Source organism: Triturus cristatus, chromosome 1_1 (genome assembly GCF_964204655.1).
Source record: "Triturus cristatus chromosome 1_1, aTriCri1.1, whole genome shotgun sequence".
Taxonomy (NCBI): Eukaryota; Metazoa; Chordata; class Amphibia; order Caudata; family Salamandridae; genus Triturus; species Triturus cristatus.
The window spans coordinates 1,084,001,391-1,084,015,797 of NC_140579.1; the positions used below are offsets into that span (position 1 = coordinate 1,084,001,391).

General features: G+C 46.7%; 1 protein-coding gene across 1 annotated transcript in view; it reads left to right on the forward strand.

The window, feature by feature from the left end:
* The window catches only part of LOC146871592 (metabotropic glutamate receptor 4-like), a 2,887,050-nt gene that overhangs the window by 1,226,305 nt on the left and 1,646,338 nt on the right, over positions 1-14,407 (forward strand). The gene's annotated exons all lie outside the window — the stretch shown is intronic.

Consider the following 14,407-nt stretch of genomic DNA (forward strand, 5'->3'; position numbering starts at 1 on the left):
ACCACAACCACACACACACACAACCACACAACCACACACACAAACACAACAACACACACACAACCACACACACAACCACACACACACACACACAACCACACACACAACCACAAGCACACACAACCAAAACCACACACACAACCACACAACCACACACACACACAACCACACACAACCCCCCACACACACAACCACACATACACAATCACACACACTAAACCACACACACACAACCACACACACTCACACACACAACAACACATACACACACAACCACACACACAACCACACACACACAACCACACACACACAGCCACACACACAACCACACACACACAACCTCACACATAACCACACACACAACCACACACACACAACCAACCACAACCAACCACAACCAACCACACAACCACACACACCCCCACAACCACACACACAACCACACACACAACCACATCCAACCACACCCACAACCACACCCACACACAACCACACACACAACCACAACTGCACACAAAAAGGGAGGAGACAACTGCAGCAGGACTTTCGGCTCGATCAGGACAGCAGAACCACCGGAAAAGGAACCCATCGGCACGACCTGGGCAGTAAGAAGTTGTCACTGGAGACATCGTGATCCTATGAACAATAGTGTCATCAATGATCTAATCCAAACTGTAAACTGTGACAAATAACATCTGTATATATTGCAGTACCACAAAAACAACAACAAGCATTGGCATAGCCAATAGGTCTCACCTTTGGGACCTTATAAGTGTTTTGCCATGCAACAGTTGTTGTTGCACCAAGGATATTGTGCTGCATAGCTAAATACTCATAAGGTCCCAAAAGTGAGACCTATTGGCTATGCCAATGCTTGTTTAGGACTTGTGCCCTGCATATAGTCGACAACCATGAAAGTTACGAATGGCAGGAGAACTGCAGCTCTTTTGTGGGTCTTCAAGCCAATGTCCATTCCTTGCGCCATTTCTATTCTCTACTGCGGGACATACAGGCAGGGCCTTGTATCGTGCTAGGGGTCCTCTGGTTCCTTCAGTCAGACCTTCACCAGGCAGAGCGGGCGTCGCAGTGATTAGTTCCAGCCAAGAAGAAAATAGGTCCTGCATGGTAGGATTAAGTTACAGCTTTGTTCTCTACTGGACCCAGGAACCCCATATGAATTAGGTTTCCAGGAGATGGACAGGAGTCCAGCTTCCAAACAGCTATCGTAATTCCTTAAAAAAAATCCTGGTGGAGTCTATCAGGGTCAAAGCCAGATTTGCCAACTTGCCCTTCGATGACACAATGGACAACTGTCTCTTACTGAAACTGGTGCGCTGCAGAGGAAGAGACGGGATACAGGAAACAAAAGTACTCTTCATGAGGCCAGGAGGAACCGTGAAAGGATGAGCCTCAACACAGGCACTGAAAGGATGAGCCTCAACACAGGGACTAAAGGGGTGAGCCTCGACACAGGGACTGAAGGGGTGAGCCTCGACACAGGGACTGAAAGGGTGAGCCTCGACACAGGGGCTGAAAGGGTGAGCCTCGACGCAGGGACTGAAGGGGTGAGCCTCTGCACGGGGACTGAAAGGGTGAGCATGAACACAGGGACTGAAGGGGTGAGCCTCAACACAGGGACTGAAGGAATGAGCCTCGACACAGGGACTGAAAGGGTGAGCTTCAACACAGGGACTGAAGGGGTGAGCCTCGACACAGGGACTGAAAGGGTGAGCCTCGAAACAGGGACTGAAAGGGTGAGCCTCGACACAGGGACTGAAGGGGTGAGCCTCAACACAGGGACTGAAGGGGCGAGCCTCGACACAGGGACTGAAAGGGTGAGCTTCAACACAGGAACTGAAGGGGTGAGCCTTGACACGGGGACTGAAAGGGTAAGCCTCAACACAGGGTCTTAAGGGGTGAGCCTCACCACAGGCACTAAAAGGGTGAGCCTCAAAACGGGGACTGAAAGGGTGAGCCTCGACACAGGCACTGAAAGGGTGAGCCTTAACATAGGGACTGAAAGGGTGAGCCTCATCACAGGGTCTGAAAGGGTGAGCCTCAACACAGGCACTGAAAGGGTGAGCCTCGACACAGGGACTGAAAGGGTGAGCCTCGACACAGGCACTGAAAGGGTGAGCCTCGACACAGGGACTGAAGGGGTGAGGCTCGACACAGGGACTGAAGGGGTGAGCCTCGACACAGGGACTGAAAGGTTGAGCTTCAACACAGGAACTGAAGGAGTGAGCCTAGACATGGGGACTGAAAGGGTGAGCCTCAACACAGGGTCTGAAGGGGTGAGCCTCAACACAGGCACTTAAAGGGTGAGCCTCAGCACGGGGACTGAAAGGGTGAGCCTCAACACAGGAACTGAAAGGGTGAGCCTCAACACAGGGACTGAAGGGGTGAGCCTCAACACAGGCACTGAAAGGGTGAGCCTCAGCTCAGGGACTGAAAGGATGAGCACAACAAAGGGACTGAAAGGGTGAGCCTCGACACAGGGACTGAAAGGGTGATCCTCAACATAGGGACTGAAGCTGTGAGCCTCGACTCAGGGACTGAAACGGTGAGCCTCAGCACGGGGACTGAAGGAGGAGTGTGCCTCAACACAGGGACTGAAAGGGTGAGCCTCGACACGGGGACTGAAAGGGTGAGCCTCAACACGGGGACTAAAAGGGTGAGTCTAGACACAGGGACTGAAAGGGTGAGCCTAGACACAGGCACTGAAAGGGTGAGCCTCAGCACGGGGACTGAAGGGGTGAGCCTCAGCACGGGGACTGAAAGGGAGAGCCTCAACACAGGGACTGAAAGGGTGAGCCTCAGCATGGGGACTGAAAGGGAGAGCATCAACACAGGGACTGAAAGGGTGAGCCTCGACACAGGGACTGAAGGGGTGAGCCCCAACACAGGGACCGAAGGGGTGAGACTCAACACAGGGACCGAAGTGGTGAGACTCAGCACAGGGACTGAAGGGGTGAGCCTTAGCACGGGGACTGAAGGGGTGAGCCTCAACACAGGGATCTTTGGAGGAGCGCGACAAACAAAGGCAGGAAAGCACCATTGGCACTCCACAGGCACGTGGCAGGGACTCCACATAGGAAGAAGATGCATTTAGTACACATTTCTAAAGAGACTGGAATGACCACAGAGGAGGAGTTAGGTGGAAATTAGTAGAACTCCTCCTTCTGGGTACAAGAGCAAGGCTTCGCCCCAACCACCCTGTTGTATCCTTCCCTCTTGGTTTGATCCCGCACCCCTCCTCCCACTGTCCAGATGGTTCTTTCTTAGAATGTTGTAGGGAAGGCTCTCATGGAATGTTGACAGAGAGCCTGACTAGCACTAAGCGTTTGCGGCAAGCTGAAGATGCAGCTGTTCTAATATATGAATAAAGAAGATCCTACTCACCTTCTGCTTCTGTCTTTACTTCATTTATTGGCGACAAGGACGGGATGCTGTGTCAGGGACAGCGCTGCATCTTCCCCTGTGAGATTCGTCTTGCCAGCTGTCGGTAGCCCCATTCTCATAAAGGAGACTATTATCCTGGAACCGCTATTGCAGTACGGACTTCAGTTTCAATTGAATGAGGGTGAGTCGACTTCTAAATAATCAGCGCCCATTACTGACCCGAAGCTACTTTCACCTCTGGCAGTCTGAATGTGTTTGGGAAGGCGAATGTTCCTGTCAAGTTCGGAGCATTAATGCAGCGCCGGTGCTGGTGTTGAAGTTCATGTGGTTTCCCGTACTTTCGGAATTCTTCCTGTGACTACGGGGCTGGCGCCTTTCTGCGGAGAAACGGTGTGAAGTTCTGCAGTCGCGCTTCTTGGGCTGGCGTTGGTAACTCTTGCCCGAGGTTCTTTCCGGGCATCCTGCAGCGCACTGTTGGGGAGCGTGGATGTGGACCCAAGGAAACTTCGTGTGAAGAGGTTTTGGTGAATTTTCACCACACGGACGACGAGGTTCCGGATGAGCGTTCGTCTAGGTAAACAAGTCTGTGGGGCTCAGCAGCAGATTCGCTGAATTGAATTTGGCTACGAAGGCTGTGCATCGTTTTTTCTTTGAGGAAGCAATCGGCCTTTGAGTCTAAAATACTACTTTTGCATTGATTCTCTACACGCAATTCCGGCAGCTGAGGAAATCCTACGTGTCAGGAGAGACTGTGGTTACTGTGAGGACGGAACAGCCAGTGATTTGAAGTATTCATGTGGGTTTGGAGAAATTCACGAGTAAATTCAAGCAATTGTGAGAGCAAAGTTTTACATGTGGAGTGTGTTGGATTTAACCCCTTTCTTTTCAGATGGACAGTCAGGGCAGAGTATTGAAACGTTTTGTTTTTCACTATATGTGTGATAAAAAGGGGTCTTTTCACAGTTATTAAAGAAGCATATTCCCTGGGCTTTCACACGTAGTGTAGCATAAACTGGGGAGAAGTGTATATATTAGCCACAAGTGTAGAATTTTTGGTCATTTTCTCCAGCGAATATGGCAAGGGCAGGCATGAGTCAACCACCTGCGTTTTTGAATGAAGTAGGAAAACCAGATATACCGTGGCACAGGTGGGAGGGTATTTTTAAATCATACCTCATTGCCATTGGTGGAGGAAATTTTTCAAATGTGAGGAAGCAGCACATTCTTTTGCACAATCTAGGTGTCCAAGGAAGGAAGGTTTTTGAGGACATCACAGGTAGATTAGTTGATGATGAAACAGATGATGAAGATGTAGGAGGGGACGTATACGAATATACACTAAGGAAGTTGGAAGAGCACTTCAAACACAAAATAAATGTGGTTTTGGAGAGGCACACATTTTTTAAAAGAAGTCAGAGGAAGGAAGAGAAGGTTTCATCATATGTAGCGGTTTTAAGGGGTTTGTCAGCAAACTGTGAATTTGGTGCACTAACGGATTCCCTTATCAGGAACCAGTTGGTTAGGTGTACTAATGACATGAAGGTTCAAGAAGAATTATTGACCAGGAACCCAGATCTAGAGGAGGCAATAAGCATTGCGAAGGGTTTAGAACACACAGCTATATGCATGAGGGAGATGATAGCATCCTCTGGTGAGAGTAGAGAAAAAGGTGAAACCAAACCTGCCCAAAATGAGGAGGCTGTATGTAAGGTGGGGGATAGAATTAAAGATGTACCCAGTAGAATTTTGGAGGGTTTGGTGTGTTTCAGATGCGGTAGTCCTAATCATTTGGCGAATAATTGGAAATGTCCAGCTAGGAACATTGTTTGCAGAAAATGTAACAAGAAGGGACATTTGTCAAAAGTGTGCAAAGCGTTCATACCTAAAGTACATGAAATTGGTTGTGCGGAGGCTGAGATTGGTGAAAGAAAAACGTATATTTTTCAGATAGGTCAAGGAAGTATGGGTGAGAAAGTACAATATCCCTCTTGCGATATTATTTTGGATGGGGAGAAATTTCAAATGTACGCGGATTCATGTTCACCATTCACACTCATTGAGGAGAAGGTATTTAAGAAAAAGTTCAAGGGAAAACAAATAGAGTTAGAAAATGCAGACACCAGTCCTTCAGAGTACAACAAGGAACCCATTCCCTTAGTTGGGATGGTGAGAATGAGAATTACTTTTAATGATAGACACACGGTAGGCAAGGTGTATATCACCAAACAAGGGTCGAGTCTTCTAGGGTGGAAGCACCAGAAGGATTTGGGCATCACTTTGGATCCCAACAATGAAGAACAGGTCATGTTGGTAGAACCACAGGAGGTGGGCAGTAATTTCATTACGGAATTCCCTGAGGTGTTTTCTGATAAACTAGGTAAGTTGAAGAATTACATGCACAAAATTGTCTTACAGGAAGGAGCGGTCCCGGTTGTGCACAAAACTCGGTCTATTCCACTGCTCATGAGAGAACCTTTAAAGGAATAACTCCTAAAACTGGTAAAGCAGGGTGTTATCGAAGAAATAGAGAGTTCAGAGTGGTTAGCACCCATTGTTCTCACAACCAAGGATAAAGGGGGCAGTATCAGGTTGTGTGTGGACTTGAGGGACTTGAACGCAAATATTCTTGTTGATAGACATCCTTTACCAAGGATAAATGAAATGTTAAGCACAATTCATGGTGCAAAATTTTTCAGTGTGCTTGACCTTTCATCGGCCTACTACCAGGTGGATCTTCATCCAGATTCACGGCTTTTGACGGCTTTCACCACCCCATTTGGCAATTATACGTTTTTGAGGATGCCTTTTGGCTTGGCGTCTGCCGCCTCAGCATTTCAAAGGATAATGCAGCATATTCTAAAAGATTGTAAGAAAACCATGTGTTTTCAGGATGACATTTTGGTGTATGGTTCAAGTGAGCATGAACATGGTAAAAATGTAGATATGGCACTCAATAAGTTGAAGGAGGCAGGATTTACTACGAAAGAAAGTAAATGTAAATTGGGTGTAACATCAGTGGACTATTTGGGGCACACAATATCGGAGGAAGGCATTAAACCTAAAATTGACTTGGTGGAGGCGGTTAGGAAAGCTCCTACTCCCAATTGTAGTGAAGATGTTTTGTCATTTCTGGGTTTGGCAGAATTTATGTCGAAGTACATAAAGAACTTTTCTATGTTATCTCAACCCCTAAGGGATTTAGTAAAGAAAAATTCCACCTTCACCTGGGGAAAAGAACAAGAAGAGGCTTTCAAGCAGATAAAGGAATCCATAATTTCGGCCCCTATCATAGGTAACTTTGAGGTGGCAAGGGATACTTTAATCTCAACGGATGCTAGTAGCAAGGGGATAGGGGCCACCCTAGCTCAAAGGATTGACAATAAAGTGCGGATAGTAGCATTTGCTTCTAGAACCCTGACACTTGCGGAGTCAAACTATTCTACTGTGGAAAAGGAGGCGTTAGCAGTGTATTGGGCAATACAACACTTCAAGTTTTTTGTGTGGGGTGTACCATTCAAATTGTGTACTGATCACAAACCTCTACTGGCCATTTTCACAAAAAAAGATATGGAGAAAATGACTCCTCGTATTCCTAATGGTTGCTTGGTCTCCAAGGTTACAATTTCAAGATGGTGTATATACCGGGTCCGCAGAATAAGGTGGCAGATTTTTTATCAAGGTCTCCCATTGAATTAGAAGAAGGGACTCCAGATGTGAAGGAGGCCATTCTGGAGATTTCCCTAAAAGCGGTTTCACAAAGCCAATGGGATCTCCATATGGAACAAGATTGTACCATTAAGTTAGTAAAAAACTATGTGATGAAGGGGTGGCCAACCAAATGCAAAACACTTCCTGAGGAAGTACATCCCTTTTGGAATATTAGAGACGAGTTGTCTGTGGAAGGGAATTTTCTTCTCAAGTCAGGAAAGTTAGTTCCCCCGGGTGGTCTCAGGAACCACATTATAGTTCTCTCGCATGAGGGACACTTAGGGAAAAGTCTGTGTAAAGCGAGACTAAGATCAGACTTTTGCTTTCCATACATGGATCAATTGATGGAGGAGAAAGTAAGTGAATGTGAGGCATGCAGCATGAGTGACAAAAGCAAGATTACTAGGCGCATTCCTTTGAGACCGGTAGAGGTACCTGAGGATCCCTGGAATAAACTGGGCTTGGACATTGCGGTCCCTCTGCATGGGTTAGGTCCACAAGAGATGTATCTGTTGGTCCTAATTGATTATTATTCCAACTGGATTACACAAATTTGTGAATAAGATCAACACAAAGTCGCTCATAGAGTTTCTGACAGAGGTGTTTTCCAAAGAGGGTATTCCGACCACTATCGTCACAGATAATGGTGTACAGTTTGCATCAGACGAAATGAAGGAATTTCTTGCAGACATGTCTATTGCTCACATACGCACACCTTTATATTGCCCTAAAGGCAATGGAAAGGTGGAGAGAGCTAATAGATTGTTAAAAGGATGCATTCAGTTGGCTGCCACATCACGTAAGCCTATCAACCTGGCCACTGGGTATTCCCCGTTTGAGCTGTTGAGGGGGAGGAAGGCGGGCTCAAAGTTATCTCCCAACTGGTAGCCTCAAAAAAAAGAAGTGGTTGTCAATCCTGTGGAGTTTAGAAAGAAGGTTTCAGACAAACAACAAAAATACAAGGAGTGGTATGACAAGAAATGGGGTACCAGGAACAAGTCTCTAGTCTCAGGGCAAAGGGTATGGATTAGAAAACCCTATGGCTTAGGCAACAAAGGTGACAAATTCTTTCCTCCTGAAAAGATCAAAGAGGTTAAGAATAATGTGGTCATACTAGAGAATGGGAAAATGTGGAGCATGGATAGAGTTGCCATGGGTCCCGTTGATTCTAGCGCTAGAGAGGTAGACAAGTCACATGGTTATGGTAGCAGACTTGAGGAGGAGCAGGAGAGAAGGAGGCAAAGACCCTGAAATTCTCCTCATTGGTACAAAGACTACAAGATGGGTTGAAGGGCAACATTTACCCCATGTCTTTTTCTCCTCTCATAGCATGCCTGACGTCCAGGGTAGGGGAGTGGTTTCTTGCCTTCCCCCCTTGGCATGTCATTTCCTTTCCCTTCCTCTTCTTAGTTTTCCCCCCGTCCCTTTCCCTTTGGGGAGGAAGATGTATTGTATCCTTCCCTCTTGGTTTGATCCCCGCACCCCTCCTCCCACTGTCCAGATGGTTCTTTCTTAGAATGTTGTAGGGAAGGCTCTCATGGAATGTTGACAGAGAGCATGACTAGCACTAAGCGTTTGCGGCAAGCTGAAGATGCAGCTGTTCTAATATATGAATAAAGAAGATCCTACTCACCTTCTGCTTCTGTCTTTACTTCACACCCTAAGTGGATACAGCCATCAACAATGCTGACAGCCTTTCTTCACTCTGGAAGCTAGTGACTATGATGATGAAAGGAGGAGCGTTCAGAGTGCTCTTCAGCCAGGGAGAATTCGAATGCTTCATGGCGGGAGCTTAAAACTGGCCCGGCCGGTGGCGTGGAACGCGTGCCAGAGGGCTGAATGTAGGAAAGGAAAACGGACCCCCATGGGTAGTGTGGCCCTCGTGGGTGGTAAATCATAGCTATAACTGGGTGCTATAGTGCCTTCGTATTCCGTGGCCCCGGTCCCACCACATACGCTGCACCAATGGTAGCTATGCCTCTAACCACGAGTAATTCAAAAGGGAAAGTCGCCTTAAGGTACCACTGTTAAGGGCGTACCAGCCGTCTGTTTTGCAGAGGAGAGGGAAGAAAGAGAGGGGCGAGGAGAGTTGATGCGTGAGAGTCAAAGGCATGAAGGATAGGGAGGGTTGAAACTGCGGGTGATTTTTTAGATTTACAGAGACAGGTCACAGACTTGGGTGAAATGGCTGCAACGGTAAACCCTGGACGCCTGTGCCAATGGTGTCCAATGCCCTGCTTACAGGGCACAAGGCGCCGTGCTGTCCGCGTCCTCCCGCTTCAGGGCGCTTGGGCGAGTGACGAGCTGGGCTGTGAGGATGCTCTACAGTGACAGGCAGAGGCTGGGTACCCGGCTTTATCACACCGGCTCCGGCACAGCTCTTGACGTGTTGTGCAATGCCAGCTCTGGAATGCACTTTATCCTCCCAGTGCTAACCCGTCATCATCGCGGTCAGCCTGCCCTGGGTTCAGGCCCGGTGCTAACGGGTGGACCGGGTGGGCCAGGCCCACCCAAACATGAGTCTGGCCCACCCAAACAGGAGCCTTGGCCCTCGCAGTGAGGGCTTGAAGGCAGGTGCGCAGAGCACACGTGGTGTGTGTCAGCCCGGGCTGAGAAAGCTTCCCGGGCGCACACTGACAGTTTTAGAGATTATCGCAGCCGCAACCGAGTACTTCACAGGTCTTTAAAAGACCATTTACATGTTAATGAGGCTTTGTTTATTTTTTCACCCCTTCATCTCCCAATGGCGAAACAGACAAATCCTTTCTTTGACAAAGGTAACCTTTGCCTACTGCCCTGCTGTGTGGATATTTCTTTTTCTATGCAGTGCAGGAGAAAATAAGTTTGTTTATTCCTATTCACCTTTCCTGGCCCCTGCAGCTTCTTATCACATCAGGCTGTGACACACAGTTTGACTAGTGGAGTAGGTAAGATAATTTGTTACTATTTGTTTTTCTTTTTAAAATGTGCACAGGCCCAGCAGGACACATTCCTCGGGTATGCTTCATTTAAACAGTTTTTATCATTATCATGGCCGATGCAGGACAATAATAAGACAATACAAAATGCCCAGATAACTCTGGTGATTAATGATCCTGCTGGAGAGCAATCATTTGTCTGTTAGTAGTTTTTAAATGCAGTGAACTGTATTTTATGTGGAAGCTCAGTGGGTTACTGCCTTTGTCACAGAGATCCTTGTGCTACTTGCAGTTCAGAAGTTACAATCCTAACATAGGACAGTGACCAATGAACTATCATTAAAGAGCTGCATACAAGCATGAATGGTATAGTTAGAACTTCACTTTTTTTGTTTTGTGATATAGTTAGAACTTCCCCAGTCTTTCATTATTCTAATGTTGCTAAAATGAGAATGGTTGGGCAGATATACATTTTTATCAGTAAAGCTGACCCTCATGGAAAACTCTTTAAATCCTAAGGTTGTGTTTCCCCAGACCAAACCCTCTTAAAATATACTGTCCACCAGTATGGATGACATGTGATTCATACACCTTGCAATCCTCTTTGGCTTATGTGACATTCCCTGTAGACCGATTGACATACTTGTATGATTCATTGTCTCTGTATAATGTGTGCGTGGTGTAAAGTACTGACACACACTACACTGATATGAGTTGCGCTATACAACAAATGAAATGCATATGAGAGAGGGGCTACGTAAATATGAGGGGCACTGTTGGAGGGTAGCAGTGAGGGAATCTGAGGAGGAGGTAGTGGGAGGGGCTATGGAGCAAAGAGGGGAACTGTTGGAGGGTGGCAGTGAGGGAATCCGAGGAAGAGGTCATGGGGTGGAGGGGGGAGCTAGTCTGAGGAGGAGGTCATGAGGGGGATGGGCTACAGAGAGATGAGGGGCAATGGTGGAGGGTGACAGTGAGGGAATCCTGAGGAGGAGGTCAATAGGGGGGCCATGGAGGGATGAGGGGGACTGTTGGAAGGTGGTAGTAAAGGTATTTACGGAGAAAACGGTTATTGGTGCGGCGCCAAAAAAGACTTTCGCATCAGCGCTGAAGCCGGCCCTGTCATGGCCTTTCTGTTTTTGTTTATTTAATTAGCAGTCGGGTCATAAGGGCTACTGTGGAACATGCTTTAAAGTGCATGCTAATTATATTTACTGCTATATTCAATGTTTTAAGTTTGAAGGTGATTTTACTAATGTTTTACCAGGAAAAATTAAAGTGGAGCCCGATGGTGCCTGATATGGGGCTGGGGCCCAAGGTCAGCTGTGAGATAAGGTGCACTGGAGAGGAGTAGTAGATAATCAAGTCTGTAAGGGAGTGCGTTGCAGAGTCCGGGGTCAGATGGAGGTAGTAATGAAGAGGGATTCTCCCTGAAGGCTCGCACAGAGGGAGCCTGAGAAGTGTCAGTTGCCTGATACTCCCACCTCAGAAACCTCCTTTTCCCATCAAAGGAACATACATAGAAAAACACTTTTTCAGAGTGATAATATTTAGAAAGAGATTTGGAAAAGAGTGCGTTTTACTGGGCCTTGTAAGACTAAGGAGAGATAAAGGAGGGCCCGGAAGCAGGACTGCCTAGACATATATGCGACAAATCAAGCCCGCAGTGGCCCACCCAAATGCACCCTTGGCCCACCCAAATAAAAATTCCTGGAGCCGGGCCTGCCTGGGTTGCGTCAGGCCCGGCTCCAGGAATTTTTATTTGGGTGGGCCAAGGGTGCATTTGGGTGGGCCACTGCGGGACCAATTTGTCGTTTCCTGTGGTAGCCTACAAGGCCTAGATTACATCATACCTACAAACAGTCCCGATGATACAGCCGATAGATTCTGTGTGGATACAGAGCATGTGGAGAGTTATTTGAAAGTAAGAGCAAAGTCTGGACCACAGTGCAAACCCTCAAATTTCAACAGGGCAGGCTTCAACACAAGTACTTCCAGGCACGATTATCCACTTTTCTGCCATCCCTCTCCTGTGCCCCTTCTCTCACAGCTGACCTTGGGCACCCACCCCATATCAGCCACCATCCAGCTCCACTTTCATTATTCCCCTAAACAACATTAGTAGTATCACCTTCAAACTTAAACATTGACTATAGCAGTAAATATAATTAGCACGCACTTTAAAATATGTTCCACAATTGCCCTAATTACCTGAATGCTAATTAAAAAAAAACAGAATGGCCATGACAGGGCCAGCTTTAGCGCTAGTGCGAAAGTCTTTTTTGGTGCCCTACCACTGACCTCTTTCTCTGCAGATACCATTACTACCACCCTCGAACAGGGCCCCTCATCACTCCGTAGCCTCTCCCCCCTCAGACTCCCTCACCACCACTCTCATCCCTCCATAGCACCCCCCCAGGACCTCCTTCTTGGATTCCCACAATGCCACCCTCCACCAGCCCCCCTCATCTCTCCGTAGCCACTCTCTCATATGCATTTCATTTGTTGTATAGCGCTACTCATATCAGTGTAGGGTGCCACAGTACTTTACATCACGCACATATTATACTGTGACAAGGAATCATACAAGTATGTAAATCAGTCTATAGGGAATGTCAATAAGCCTATGAGGAATACCAGGTGTAGGAATCACGTCATCCATAAGGGCGGGCAGTATATTTTAAGAGGGTTTGAGCTGGGGAAGCAGAAACTCAGGATTTAAAGCATACTCTAGGGGTTAGGGGTTGGCTTTACTAATAAAAATGTATATCGGCCCAAACGCTATTTAGCAAAATTAAAATAATGAAAGACTGGGAAAGTTCTAAATATATAACACAAAACAAAGTGAAATTCTAACTATACCATTTATGTTTGTATGCAGCTCTATGATGACATTTCATAGGTCACTGTCCTATGTTAGGAGCATAACTTCTGAACTGGAAGTCAAACAAGAATCTCTGTGACAATGGCAGTAACACAATGAGTTATCCACATAAAATACAGTTTATATGCATTTCAAAACTACCAACAAAGGATTGATATCCAGCAGGATCATTAATCACCAGTTATCTTGACATGGTATTGTTTTCTTGCATCCCTGATAAAAACGATTTAAATGAAGCATACCAAAGTATGTGCCTTGCTGGGCCTGTGCAGTTTTTCCAAATAAGACCAAATAGTAACACATTCTCTTACCTACGCAGATAGTCAAACTTTGTGTCACAGCCTGATCTGATAAGCAGCTGCAGGGGTCAGTAAAGGTGAAACAGAATAAACAAACTTCTTTTCTCCAGTGTTGAAATAGAAAAGGAAATATCCTTGCAGCAGCAGGACAGTAGGCAAAAGTTACTCTGTGCCAAATAAAGAATTGTTCCCATTGCCATGCCCGTAATGTACCTGCAGTACAAAGCCCACCTTTCTAAACGGAGTTACGTGATTGGGTCTGGGCTTTTTCTCACAGCCATCCCCAATTACGTAACTCCCAGAACAGGAAGAAACACACCGTTCGGAGGTACGTTTTAAAGTATACTACCCATTTTCTATTGGCCTTCGTGCAGTCACTGCGAGGGCCAAGGCTCATGTTTGGGTGGGCCTGGCCCACCCGGCCCACCCGCTAGAACCGGGCCTGGGTTGCGTTGCCGTCTCGGTGCCGGACGGCAGCTGCCTCCTCCTGTTCCATTTTGATTTCCGACTAAGAGCTTTCATGCTGCGGTTTTATCTCCGGGCCCCAGCTTCAGAAGGGCCTTTCATGTGCAAGAACCGTGACTGCTCCCCAAAGCTGGCAGAGTTCACAGGTTACCTGCCAGCCAGTGCTTTAAATGGGAAAAAATAAGTGCAGGTACTCATTAAAATGAGCTAGAGGTGTGGTGAGTGGGCGGGGCTAAGGGCAAGACATGATGAAACTTAACGACTTCTATTATAGTTGCAGCACACACCAAAACACATGATAAATGTGTTTATATAAACAAAGCAGGTTAACTCATTACACAAAATGAAAGAGAAATGCGATAATATGCTAACATTTCCTTTTTTTGCAATAGTTGCACCTTGTTAATGCCATACTGTTAGTTGCTGTTGTTTGGCACAATACTATATATTTTTGAGCACGTGAATAGAGAGAAACTGAAAATACCCCCACTTCGAACCAAAGCTCTTATGGCACAAAGCAAATGAAGCAAATTATCACGACCCTCCCCAGAAGATATCTCATGTCTCTTCCTTCGATCTATCCATTCATCCTTTCATCCTACCATTTACCTGCTGATGTCCCCCATTTAACCTTTACATTCTATTGTCTATTCAGTCTTTCACCCATCATTCAGTTTTACCCTTTCACCCCTTTATACCATCCACCCTTTCATCCATCCTCCCTCCCTTTCATT